Raw genomic sequence first — 13513 nt, 5'->3', positions numbered from 1 at the left:
CAACAGATGTATGGGTATTGGTACAGGAATGGTAACGGATTGATAGACGAAGGTGAGAGCGAAAACCATAAATTTCAAGAAAGCGAGAACTGTGAGTCGTCTTCGCATCTCTGGTGCGGAAAGGTAGCAGCTATACGAAAGATGCTTATTGTGGAAAAATTAATACGCCGTTGGAGGAATGATAGCGATTTTGTTTACGAACACCAGGCAGAACAACGCTAAATGTCGCACAAATTAAGGCCGCCGTGGTTGAGAGCCTGATAATTCTTTTTCCGCGTGCACCGCGCGAAAGGTATAACCAAACATCGTTGAAACTTTCGCGCAGTCAAAGGTTAATCAGGTGCAGAGAGGTACGCAAACTGAGAACGTATAGCAATTAATGAGGGGTCGTTAGCCACGCAGAAGTGAACATGTGCCTTAGTTTCAGCTCAAGTTCAGAGTTTGACGTAACAGTTCTGCGGAAACCCGCAAGGTGGAGAGAAGTAATTAATAAAGGGAAAATCAGACACCTACCCATTTGTAGCAATTGCTACAAAGGAAACCCATACGTGTTCCTCAAAAGAAAAGCCTCAGAGTTCAAGAAAAATGCGTCCTGGTCCAGGACTCGAACCCGGCACCACCGCCTTTCCGGGGCAGCCGCTCTACCATGTGAGCGCTCAATCCAATCCTCAATATACATCCAATCGTCAATATACGATTACAGGCAAGATGTCGGAACACAAAGTTTTTGAGTTCGGCTCGTGTTCAGGTTCAGGTTTCTGTATATTTAGCGGTTCGGTTCAAGTTCTGCTTCGGAGCAAAACTGTAACAATTCAAACCAGTTTGAACCAGTTCATACGGGTCTTTAAGAGTTCGGAATTTAGGAGAATTAAAAGTTTTAGAGAAAGGCATTTTTTGGCGTCACCCGCGAATTTATTTGACAGAAAGATAGTGTCACGTAGTAGTGAAGGCAAAGAACACAGTAGCAATACTGTGAACGACGAAACTAAGTTTTATTGGGCAAACCTGTGTGCACAAAAAGAGGCTATGCTTAAAGCCAATGATAGCGGCGAACACAGTCGGCAATCGTCGAAATCTAACCAGCAGGCCAAGCACGTCGGCTTTTATACATCAGTCATCGAAGGGTCCAGAGTAATCGCTGGTGCTCGCGTGTCTTCCAGAAAGTTCTACACCATTCACGTCGCGCATACATGCAATCAGACTACACAAGCTTTGGTGAAAATACAAAGCGGATAGAACCATTGACAACGTTCGAGAAACTTCAGATACATGCAGGCGTGTCCTGCGCTGTGCGATAACATTTGTTAGGTGGTGAAACGTGGTCACCTGATAAAGATAAACAAGTACACGTGCCAATAGGTTATTTTCTACCTTTACGTGACGCGGACCGATGTATCTGTGGTGTCTCCAATATTAGGCAAGAAGTTGAATACACTGTGATACGAGGCGCGCAGGCGTACTGTGAATTGCTTTCGAAAGCTCCCAAGGTGACCAATGCGTTAAAGACTCATGTGGTCATTTCATGTAGTTGCAATAGATTTTGGTTCGGGGGCGGTTCCAAGCTGGCATAAAAATAAGGATTCAGCTCCGGTTTTCAGTTCAATTCCGGTTCGGTTCGACACCCTAGTCTGAGGCGCCAAGAAACCACAGGTTACAGTGACGGTTGCAGGCAATGAGTGCCGCATTCTTTGCAAACAATGCGCCAGCATGTGGCACATGAACACTGGACCACCTGTGGTGCCCATGCAACCTGCTGCCGTATTCTGTGCCGTCTGTAGCAGCATAGCGATCGGCAACTATAGTCGAAGCAACGCCAGCATGTCCAGTTACGTTTCCTGAGCGAGGTATACTCGTTACGTCGGTGTCTGACTTTCGAATTTACTAAGTTGTTAACTTGCTCAACTAGCATGGGTCGCTCGTTTGCACGAATGCAGGATGCAAATATTCGCGGACCAACCTGCTGTATCTATTTCCAGTCAGCCTCTGCTTGACTTCGTTTAAATAAGGGATATACTGCGCACACGGAAGTGTCTCAGCATCTTCTAGTCCCTCCGTAAGCGTAAGCTACAAAAAAACCGTTTGCGACATGGCGTGGCGGGTATTTTGCGCCTCGAGCATTAAAGAGCCGAATATTACTGTACGTCGCTCGAAACTCGCCATGAAAAATTCAGGAAACTAAGAAGGTAAAAGAAAGGTTCGTTATCCAAGCAGCTGTAAAATTGGCTGCTACACGTAGGATGGTTGAGGATGGTTGGGTCAAGGAGGAGATTTAGATGAAACGAAGGACAACGTAGAAAATTGCAGGAGACAGGAGAACGAGAGTAGAGGAGCCAAAGGACAAACAGAAAGATATACGCACTGCGCAATATAGAAAAAAATCATGAAAACATTCCGAAGAAACCAGCAAACGCAAGATGTCTTGACACAATTTTTGTTGCCCACGTTCTCCGACTAAAGCACAGGACCTGTATTTTTTCCTGTTTTCCCATGTGGCTGTAATGACATTGTAAAAGAATTTACACACTTAAAAGTGAGCAAAGGTGTAAATGTGTTCATAATTGACACCATTAGGGTGTAGATTATATAAATCACACCGTACAGGTGTTACTTATAGACAAATTTACACCCTCTTTCACTTTTAAGGGTGTGAATTATTTTACAGTGGAGTAAACGGCACGGAAGCATTGCTGCGGGGAAACGAGATTTCCTTCCAAATTCCCTCAAACTGGCGCTGAAGTACTGTACTGCGATTTCTTTTTCGGTTTCTTATCTTTTCTCGTTGACTGTGCTTTTATGGCCAGCCTCACACCGGCAGAACGGAAACCGTCCATTATCGTCTTCCTGCAGGAAGAGCTGAAAAATCAGCAGGAGCTCTATCATATACTGATGTTCGCACCGGCACGCGCCTCTCTATATAGGTGGATTGAGTGAAGCCTACGCTTTCGATTAACTTGTTTCTTCGACCGGGATGAGTTACTGTAAAAATTAGTGGTTGGCTTGCTTCATGGTGCTCTGCATACGCCGGAGTGGCGTTTGCCGACAGCTAAGCGTGCAACCGGACTAGACGAGACGTGGTTGGTACTACGTATCTTTTTTTTTCACTTGGGTGAAAAAGGTTTTGATAAGAACAACATAAGCAATGTCATAACAGCTTTCATTCGTGGGATTGATCCAGAAATGCGAGTTTTCGTTATATGGAGCTTTTGCCCCACAAGGATTCATCATTCACATATGTTGGAGCCAAACACTTTCAAACTAAGAAATACTACGCCGCATGCGCGCTTGTTCTCACTATCATTAATGTTGTTCTACTCATGTCATGTAATAAAGTTCACGCAAGCTCAAGGGCAACAGTTGTACTGTGCCATTTATTCGCTTGTCTGTGTGAAGAAAATTAGACCTTTCTCTGTGAACCATATAAAATTATAAATCTACTGAACCTAGTTAAAAGAAATCGAGGGTCTGACAGAATCCCGTCTGTTCCGGGAGATCATTGTCAATAAAACAGACAGAGCCGATCAAAGTAAAATATATTGAAATAAAAGACGTTTCGGCTCCCACACGGGAGTGTTGTTCCCAATGACAACAAACATCGAAGCACATTAATTTAAGTACGTGTTGTCACGTGCTGCAGGCATAGCTAATATACGAAGGGAAGACTGCCAGTATCCCTGTTAATAGTGTGTGCAGTGTTTTGAAGTTTGAGATCAATTTTCTTTCGGTGGCGATGATGCACGCGTCATTCCAGTTGACCACGTGCCCGGTCGACACATCGTGCTCTGCGAGAGCATTAAACGACACTTTCTTGTCCTTCACATCATTAGAATGTTCCCGAAGCCTTCTCTTGAATTTCACAGTTTTACCTATATATACGTGTTCGCAGTCTGCGCAAAGAAGTTTGTACATAACCCCCAGAAAACAACTTGTCCTTGTCATTCGTAAGGCTGCTTCTGAGCTTCCGTGCGGGACGTGTGCCATTTGTACATCGTGGGTGCGCAGAACCCGAGCGAGCGCTTCACGGGAGCCTGGAACATAATTCACCGACGCCCGTTTTCGAGTACAAAGGCGCGCGGTTGTTCTGGGCGCGTCAGTTGTCGTTGTACCGAGTCCATGAACGACGAAGAGTATCCGCAAGCAGCAAGTTCCCATCGAGCGGTTTCCAACGCTCTTTATGCGTATTTTTGCTTGGAGCAAGTCCGCTGGGCAGGTAGCAAAAGTGTCGACGTGACTGAACATTTATGTAGTTCAGAGGAACTTGTTGTTGGACGAGTTGGTGCTTAATAGGAAACTTTTTTTAACTGTGTGAACAAACGATCACAGAGAGAACAAATCGAGGACAGGCACAGTCCTGTTTGACTGTGAACAAAACGTGAACATTTATGGCTGGAAGGATGCCAATATTTGAAATTCAGAAAGCAGCCCGTATGCGCTCCTTTTCTATAAACATTAAATGTCAAGGGTCACGGTCCACTTTCAAAGAACACCAAAGAACGGAAGACAGGCGTTCGATTCCTCTTCCAGTGTAAACTGTGTCGCGTCTTCAATAGAAGGAAATTGATTTGCAAACGGAGGCAGTGAATCGCGTTGCGAGACACAAAAACAATCGTCCCCCTTCCAGATAGGTATTCATGGCGGGGCACCAAGCGAAGACATAGCACGGCTTTCGAGAGCTTCCACTGTGAGTTTAGCGACGGTGACGAACAAAGACGACCTCCCTTTCAGTGCCATGTAACATGCTTGTAGCACTTGTTCCGCAGCCTAAAGTACGCGTTCTGCAAGCAGAACTGCAGCAAACTTGTGAGGTCTAGAACATCGATGAATGTTCTGTTTGGTGATGCCCAGTCGACCTCGAGCGCCGCTTTGCGCACTTCAACTGCCTTATAGACAGGTATACATGTAAACAGTAGCCTGCTTCTAGGCTACACTCGCCGTTCACCAATATTGTTGCTTCGCATCGTTCAGTGCTTGCCTCGAACATCAAGCCTGCAGCTAGATCAGCATTACCGTTGTGGTGCCTACATCCCATGGAAGCCCTCCTAACCATTCCTGGAATCCAAAATAAAACACACTCGTGATTTTTAGCTCTACAACAAGCCACATTACAGCTCCTGCATAAGGAACACAGTGGACGTCTTCATATTTACACGAACGCTTCAGTTTCTTCTACAAGCTCAGCAGGAGCAGTGGTTGTTCCCACGAAGTCCGTCACCATAAAAATCAAGACGTCGCATTTTGCATCATCGACAGCTGCTGAACTCGCCGCCCTCCGTGCTGCTTTAGAATTCGTGATTCAACAACCATCATAGACATGATCAATCTTCTCCCACTCTAAGGCGACTCTCAAGTGCATTATGTCGCCATTCATGGACCGAAAGAACAATTAGCCGCTGACATAAGACTTCATCACCACTCAATAGAGAGAAAAACACAGCAATAGCCTATCAGTGGATACCAGGCCATTACGGTATCTACGGAAACGACTGCGCAGATGAGGCCGCCCGATCTGCTCCTTATAGCTTCCACTGTGTAGCTGTACGGTTATCCAGAACAGACGCAGCTACGGGGTTTCGTTCGCTCTCACGTGAACTGACACTTTCACAGTGGAACTCGACGGAATTTACCAACGCTCGTCTCCACAACTTAGCTCTGAATCTAGAGCGACATTTTCCCTCGGAAATATCTAGAGCTGAGGAGACAGTTCTGTGCCGCTTGTCGCTTGAGGTGTCCTTCACGAACGCTTACTCATTTCGGATCGGAATGGCCAACAGCGCTACATGGGATAACTGTGGATGAGAGGAAACAATCACACGCATTTTCTGTGAGTGTCCCCGCTTCCGTTTAGGTAGTCTTTACAGACGCCCTTTGTCGGAGGAAAAGGTCCTGAGACACTAGGCGAGACCATCCTAAGCACAGAAGGCTTTGAATGCGTTGTACCGCTTCTTGCGGAGAAGTGGTCTTAGAGACAGACTTTAAGCAGGGCCGTATTCTCCTCTCATTTTCCCCTTTCTTTTCGCTCTTCTTACCTTTTTTTCGTAACATCTCTTTTCTCGCATCTTATATCTATTATCTTTTATTCCTCTTTTATTCCCCTTACCCCCTTTCCCCAGCACAGGGTAGCCAGCCGGTCTGAGAACTGGCTAACCTCCCTGTCTTTCCATCTATTCCTGCTTGCTTGACGGGAAAGGATGCCAGGATATCATTGTCTTCCAGTACCACGTCGCGTACCTTGTCAATGAAATTGGCAAAGTTCCTGATGTGCGTGTCAGTTTGTCCGACAAGCGGGGAGAGGACTCTGTGCAAATAACCGGAAAGCTTGTGCAATGTAAAATGGGTGAAATCGACAATGGGGCAGATTGGCACACCTGTTTGTGAATTTTTGGAAGGCCGTATGTAGGTGGAGCAGAGCGATCGCTGCACAGAAGTAAATAGTATAAGGGCTTGTGCTGAGGCGGTGTGAAGCGGAGGACGTCAACGAGAAACTTCTGCAGATACCTTCGAAGCTCCTTTATTGGGTCCTCGTTTAAGCAAGCGTAAGTATTAGAGTCCTCACAAAGTGCAGTAATCTTGTTTGCGTAGTCATCTCTGTCGAGCACGACTGTGCCGTTGCTCTTGTGGGCGTGAGAGATAACAATGTCGGCGTTATTACTTAGGGACTGGATGGCTTCAAATTCTTTTGGGATAAAAAGAGAGGATTGCTTATGAGGAAGCGACGAAATTATGGTCACGGCACGCGTGCAGGCTTCATATCGGCGAGTAGGCGCTACAAGGCTTACGGCGTTCTCTACGGTGCAGACTTCCTTGTGGTCCGTTACAAGGCCTATATTGAATTTCAGTTCAAGGTTTGAGAAAGCCACTTTAGCTTCAATCGGTTCGTAGGAATTGGATTGGATTGGAGAAACTTTATTTATGCCTGCAGTTGGGCGCTCGCGCGCCCCGACGAGGGCCTACGTCATCCTCGAAGTTGCCGTTACTCGGCGCGGGTCTCCGCTCGCCGTTGCCGGCTCGCTGGGTCCGTGCCTTTCGAGCGCCTCGAGGACCTGCTGGACGGCCCAGAGCTGATCGTCTCGGTCGTAGCTCTTTGCGGCTGCCTCGAGCCGCGGTGGGGAAATGTTGTGCACAGTACTCTCCGCCAGGCCCAGGGTCCTTCTTGTATACTGCTCTTGTAACCTTGCCATTTTCTTTTCGTGCCAGTGTTCCCATCGACGGCTTTGAAGTTTCACGTTGAAATTTGCGTGCAGCTGTATGCTTGCAAATTCGTTCAGGCACACGAATTCAATGTGGAGTCGGGCAAAAGAAGGTTTCGTTTTTCGTGCTTCACCAAACCAGAATTTTTGCCTGCAGAATCTGGCGCCCCGCTTTCAAAATGCCGCGGGTTCGATGCTGAATTGCGTCAGACCCTCGATTTTATAAGCGTTCGCCAGGCGTACGACCAAACTTTCATCCAGGAAATTTGGCGCTATGTCTCACTCATCTGCAAGGTGGCTTCTTCAAAAGTCACTTCAATTTCAATTTGTCTTGCAAGGCACAAGTCAGAATCCCGCGATCTCTACGAATGAGCAGACTTGTATCTATGAAGTTCGGAATCGTGACTATATAAATGGATGCGAGAGAGTGTCGCCACACTGTGTGTCTTCTGTTAAATTGTGCTGTATTATCCGTACCGTAACATACCGTACCGCACCGCAGCGTACGGTATCGTATTGCAGCAAAAGAAATAATGAATTCTGCGATATAACGTGCCTAAACCACATGACCAATGGGGGACTCCGGATTCATTTTGGCCACCTGCTGTCCTTTAATGTGCATCTAAATATAAATACACGAGTGTTGTTGCACGTCTCCCGCAGCGAAATGCGGCCGCAACGGCCGGGGTCGAAACCAAGACCTCGAGCTCAGCAGCGCAGCACTCTAGTCACTGGGCTACCGCGGCGGGTGCTGTATTGTACTGTACTGCACTGTACTATGCTTTAATGTAGTGCACTGTATTACCCTGTACTGTACTATACTATACTGTACTAAACTATGCTCAGACTTGTACATGTTACAGAAAAAAAAATAGTTTCCGGTGACAATCACAATTACTTCTTTTAAAAATATATTTGATTACGGTTACTAGTAACTCTCCCACCAAAGCAATTGAGGAATTAATGAAGAGTGGTTGATTATTTTAACGTTACTTTCTATCCGACGTTTATTAACATAGCACAAATACAGCCAATAGAACCAGGTGGCCTGGCTCTTTCAATGACGCCTCTGTAGACCTTCACACGTTGTTTGTCTTGATTAAGAATTGCTTTTGAAAATTTTATTCGGTAATTTCTGTTTTCCTTTTGGATGTGAAGGCATTCGTAGCGACACTGAAAACTCGCTCAATGTGCGGGTTGGAGAGAAAGGCTGTGTATAGCAACGTATGACCACCTGAGATTCTGGTTACTCAGTGCCACAATGTTCGGGTCTGGGTTCTCTTGAAGCGCAGCTCTTCATTGTTGCTGCGGCTATAGGGGAAGGCACTCCCGACAGGGCCATGAAAAAATTAAAAATCGCATTAGGAGATTCAATGGCACCAACGTCCGAAATGGCCATCACTATGGAGCCATATCAGAGCCGTTTCAATTTGTCGGTGGACTTCCTTTCGGTGCCTTTCACTCGTTAGCGATTAAGATTTAAACACTGATTGCAATGGACACCCGCAAACGCTCACGTTGCTTAAAAGGTAGCAAAATACATAATGTAATTTAATTTAATGCTGAACATTATTCAGCCCTATAAAAAGTGTTCTTGTGTTACAATCACAAGAAATAGGTGTACATGAATAAGTCACGTAATATCAAACAGATAGAGACATGCAAGTTTACTGGCTAAAAACTTCTGTCCATATCCAAAAAGTGATAGACTGCACTAAGCGAAGAAGAATTGAGGAGCATCTCTTACTAAATATGAAGACCGCCTATAAATGCCCCCAGGAGAAAGGGAGAGAAATTTACTATAAGAGAAAAGCTCACTGGTCGGACTTCCAATATTATTGCGCAAATGTGCAAGCCCATGTTCCGGTGATTCAGGCGTAGCTGCAGGACGATGATTGTGGGAAGGAGGTAAACCATGTACATGTTTTCATCTCTTTGAACTCTGCAGTTCCGTCCAAACTTAGGTGCTCAAAGCTGCGTCACCCGCCAGAGCTTGCTTCGTCAAAAAAAAAATGCGACTGGTTACATGTAATTTGTTACTTAAAAAAGTAACTTCGAATCACAGAAAGCGTTATCGAGTAAACAAAGTAATCGTTACAGTCCATCTCACATGGATGGAATCGCTCCTCAATTCCTGAAGCAGACTGCCATTTATTGCTCGGTCATTTTTTCGCAGCTTTTTTCAGTCAATGCAACATGTTTCAATGCCCAATGATTGGAAGGCGGGAAAGGTGATTCCCATGCATAAACCAGGTGACTCATCCAGTCCTTCTAATTACAGACCCATCACTTTGACAAGTATCCCGTGTAAGCTTCGTGAACACGTTATCTATTCTAATCTAATCACATTTCTCGAACAAAATAACTTCGTTCATAACAGTCACCATGGTTTTAGGACACACTACACATGCGAAACTCAACTACTTCTGTTTACAAACGACCTATTTTGGCATCTGTCACTGGTCGTATTATTGACTGTATTTTCCTTGATTTCCAAGAAGCCTTCGACACCGTTTCTCACTGTTTGTTTTTGCTAAAACTAAGTATGCGAAATATTGACTCAAACTTATTGCAGTGGATTAAATGCTTCTTATCGAACAGAACCCAACATGTACCTGCTAACGGCCATAACTCGCGGAAGTCTTCTTTCACATACAGTGTACCGCAAGGCTCCGTCCTCGGACACCTATTGCTTCTAATTTACGTTAACGACCTTCCCACCTGAAAACATTAGGAATCAGGCTATTTGCCGATGATTATGTTCTCTATAGCGTAATAACTAACTCTCATGATTCTTTTCAATTTCAATTTGGTCTTGAAAGCATTACTTCTTGGTGTTCAGTCTGGTACATGAAATTGAATGTTAGCAAATGCAGAATAATGAGGATTTCCCGAAGAACTGCTGACTGTAATATCCATGTTTATTCCATTACTAATTTTCAGTTGCCATCTGTCAATACTTTTAAATACCTAGGGGTCCACATAGATAACAGTTTATCATGCAATACTCATATTAACTAGGTCATTACCAATGCGAATCACACTCTTGGTTTTTTGCGACGTAACTTTGCTTCGGCTCCTGTTCCCTTAAAGCTTCTTCATCAAACTTAAGTCAGTTCGAAACTCGAGTACGCTCCTTCAATCTGGGATCTTCCCTCCTCTAGACTTGTAAACGCACTAGAAGCCATCCAACATAGTTATGCTTGGTTTATTGTTGCTAATTATTCTCGCACCGCCAGCATTACTTCAATAAAAATTTCTCTAGAGTTTCCTAACCTTTCTATCAGAAGGAAGCAGGCCCGTCAATGTCTCTGTCATAAAATCTTCTTCACGAATCCTGAAATGAAACGTACATATGTTTTCGTCATCCTGTTACCTTTCATTCCGCGTCCACAACTTCAAAGTTCAAATGCCGTTCTGCCAGACCAACATGTACGTCCACTCCTACATGCCGAAGACATCACCCGTATGAAATCACTTCCCCGCCTCCGTCGCCAGCAACCCTGACATGCGTAACTCAAGACTGCCATGTTGAACTTGGTAACACCACTCCTCTCTGTAACGCCGCAATGACATTGCGAGTACTTAAATTAAGAAATTAATAAATAACTAAATAAACTATAAGATTACCAGAAAACGTAATTGATTGCAAGTAATTAACTACATGTAATTCGTTACGTACAAGCCTGAATATAAAACCAGTGTACTGTACTGTACTTCTTTGTACTGTAGCGCTTTGTGGTGCTCTGTTTAGCGAGACTTATGACAACCGCGCAATTTCCATTACATACAAACCCACTTTGCTACGAGTGGCTTTACATGTTCAGTCAACGCTGAGTCGCGTGAGCCGTGGCCTATACACCTTTTCCCGCCTTGTTTTTGCCGAACTTTCCAAGCAAGTGCGTTCGCCAAACGTCGATGGCGCTGGCTTCTGCGCAGTCCCTCATTTTTACTCGGCAGCGAAGTCTGAGGGCGTTGGGTAGTTGATTATGCATATTTAACGTGAACTGCACATGAAGTGGTGGTCATAATCAAAAGGCCCTGCCAATGAACAACGCACGAGAATAATAAATGTGAATTTAAGAACAATGTGTGGCGCAACGTTAAGACCAACAGAAGAAATAAGAGGAGACAGAGTGCCAAACTCGCAACTAATATTTTTTTAATCAAGATGCGTTGGCTCGAGAAGTGCTAGAAGCCTTTTACACTAAGAAAAAATTTATTCCTTCATTAGGCGTTTTGTCGCTCTCACTTCTCACACACACACACACACACGCACACACAGAAAAAGTGCATTTGAAATTCTTGATTCGGTTTGCTTATAGCTGCTCAGGCTTGTGATATCTTGTTTTGCGATTTCGACTATTTTCTCAGCATTCCTGCACGTGAGTCAATAGTAATGGTTGTGTGCACCTATGTTTTCTTCCTGTAAGTTGGGTGCTTCCTGGGCAAGAAATTTAATGAGTTGCGAGTTGGGCGCTCTTTCTCTGTCCTGTTATTGCTTTTGTTGGTTTTAATCTTGCGTTAGGCGTACTTAAACTTTGCACCAACTAGCCCGACATTGTATACGGCCAAATATATGCGAAGCTTCCATCATTTGGAAAATAGGCGTAACCTGTTTGAGCGCGCCCTCGACTGCGTTAAATATGAAAATTAAACTGTGGATCCATGATATTTCATTTCATTTTATTACCTTAAAGACCCCTTGTGGGGTATTAAATAAGGGGTGCGTGTACAAAAATACAGGAGGTTGCCCGCTATGTTATTTTACATACAGAACCCTTGTTACTTCTTCCACGAAGGCAGATGAGGTGGCGATGGCAGTGACGTGGTGGGGAAGGCCGTTCCAGTCTTTAGCTGTACAACGAAAAAATGATGACGAGCAGGTGACAGTGCGGTGAGCTAGGGCGAGCAACAGTTAGTGGGTGGCCTGTGCCCAGCGATATGCGTGAAGGTGGTAAAATGTAAGGTGCGTGGCGAAGCGAACTGGTGTAGAATTTATGGAATAATGGTAAGCTCGCGATACGGCGACGGTGCGCTAGTGTCCAAACCAGACTCTACCTTTAATGGCGATACGCGGATATCATATGAGTAAGTCGAGTGAATGTATCGTACGGCGCGGTTCTTTATGGATTCTAGTGCGATGCTGAGGTAAATCTGGTGAGGACGCCACATGGGTGATGCGTATTCGAGTTTTGGCCTAACCAGTGTTTTATATGCTAGTAATTTTACCTGTTGAGGAGCATTGCGGATGTTGCGTTTGAGATATCTCAAGGTTTTGTTAGCAGATTATATGATGTTAGCTATATGCGAGCACCAGTTTAAATCATGTGTGATCGTAATACCTAGGTACTTAATTGAGTTTACAGTGTCGATTAGGATGTCATTAATTTTGTAGAGAAAGTCACGCCTATTACTGCTGCGGGAAATTGACATAGATTTACATTAGAGCTCAGGACCATTAACCACTGATCACACCAGGCTGTAATGTTGTTCAGGTCATTTTGGAGATAAATGCAGTCATTACTGTTAGTGATAGTTCGATAGCCAACACAACCATCAGCAAACATACGAATCCGAGAGGAAACATGCAATGGAAGATCGCTAATGTATATTAGGAACAGGAGGGGACCTAAAACTGAACCTTGGGGTACGCCCCAAGGTTCAGTTTCAAGGTTCAAATTATGAGGTAGTATTGGTAACACTGACGGACTGTGATCGGTTACTAAGAAATTATTTTATCCATGTTAGGACATTGGGGTGGAAGTTCAAGCGAGAAAGTTTTAATAATAAGCGTTGATGAGCTACTTTATCAAACGCCTTTGCAAAGTCAAGAAAAATAATATCGGTCACAGTGTTAGTATCGAGATTTGAGTGTAGGTCATGAAGAAATGTAGCTAATTGAGTGTCACATGACAGGCCTTTACGGAAGCCATGCTGCGACGGATGGAATAAGTTATTACTGTCTAGTAAATTCATTACGTGCGAGTATATGACGTGTTCCATTATTTTGTACTATTTGTGGATATTGGACGATAATTTAAGGGTGAATTACGGTTTGTAGACTGGAACAACCTTGCTGTTTTTCCATTCGTTAGGGAGCGTGCCTGATGATAGTGATTGGGAATACAGCAGGGTTACATACATGGCAGAGATGCGCTTCGTGTTTTTCAAAAGCTTTGAGGTGATATCGTCAACACCGGCTGATGAGGATAATTTATGATTATCAATGAGTGCGGATATTTCATCTGGTGAAAAAATAATATCCCGCATTGGAGACATGACAGCAAGAGGGAAAATAGGAAAAGGCACGTGTGGTTCGGTAATGA

Source organism: Dermacentor andersoni, chromosome 1, assembly GCF_023375885.2.
Source record: "Dermacentor andersoni chromosome 1, qqDerAnde1_hic_scaffold, whole genome shotgun sequence".
Classification (NCBI taxonomy): Eukaryota; Metazoa; Arthropoda; class Arachnida; order Ixodida; family Ixodidae; genus Dermacentor; species Dermacentor andersoni.
Note: the sequence above shows the minus strand (reverse complement) of the source record.